Source organism: Arachis duranensis, chromosome 4 (genome assembly GCF_000817695.3).
Source record: "Arachis duranensis cultivar V14167 chromosome 4, aradu.V14167.gnm2.J7QH, whole genome shotgun sequence".
Classification (NCBI taxonomy): domain Eukaryota; kingdom Viridiplantae; phylum Streptophyta; class Magnoliopsida; order Fabales; family Fabaceae; genus Arachis; species Arachis duranensis.
In genome coordinates, this window is record NC_029775.3 from 120424133 (window position 1) to 120425479 (window position 1347).

Genomic DNA, 1347 nt, shown 5'->3' on the forward strand with positions numbered 1-1347 from the left:
TGAAAATTGATTCTTATTTAATAAATTTATGTTGATTAAGAATGCTGGTTATTATTTTTAAATTTCAATAATTATGATTAATTTTATTGCAAAAATTCGTGAAAATTGATTCTTATTTAATAAATCTATGTTGATTAAGAATGCTGGTTATTATTTTTAAATTTCAATAATTATGATTAACTTTATTGCTAAAAATTCTTGAAAATTAATTCCTGGTTAGTAAAGTTAGATTAATTTGAAATCTTGGTTATTATTTTTACTTTTCAATGATTATATTTTAATAGTAGCAATAGTAATAACAGCAGCAGTAACAATAACAATAGCAATAGTAATAGTAGTATTAGCTCAGGGAATCAAAACCCACCGAGAAAAAACCTAAATCAGATTTTGAAATCCAGAGCGAAGAATTAAGTAGAATCTTTACAACAACTACAATCAAACAAGGACATAAATCAGATTTGAAATCGAGCATTTGGGAAGAAAAAATATCAAAATTAAAATCAAGTAACAAGAAGGGGAAGATGCTCACTGAGATCCAAAAAATACGCAAAGAAGACGAAAAAATTTTGTTTGAAAATTATGGAAAGGAGGAAGTGATTTGACGCATGTGACTCAAGAATATGGAAAGGGAGATCGTGTGTAAATTAAATAAGTGAGAGCAAGAATAATTTTTCAATTTTTGTACTTTTGTATTTGTATATATATAAAAATATAATGATTGATTTAGTGTATACTTAATATAATTGTTATTTTTAGTACATACATATGCATGAACTAATAAATTTCTCCTATCTTTAAAAGATTTTTTTAACATATATTAAAAAATATTATGTATATATCATATTTGTGTATATGTATATATTTTGTTTTATGTATTTTTATATGTATTTTATTTTAACATACATTTTAATTTATATATCATATAATATAATTGATATGAATAATGCTAGCTAATTAATTTTTTAAGTCAATATTAATCAATTTTTTTAAAATTATTTTATTTATTTAAAACTTAGATCCTAAATCATAAACATTTAACTTTAAATCCTAAATTATAAACATAAATTTTAAAATGTGCTAATGTTAACTAATAAAAAAATTAATTTCCTAATATTTTTCGGTTTATAAAAATTAATTTCCTAATATCTTTCAAAAACGTATACGTCATTAGATAAAGAAAGACATATATATGGATGGATAATAATTATATGTCTAAATATATAAGTCGTTGTAAGAGAAGGAACCCTAGGCTCCAATCCCTGCGTACCTCTTATTTCGTGGAAAAAATTAAGTGTGAAAAAACAGTAGGCTCCAAACATTCCTTGTCCTTCCTCTTTTACAGCCTCA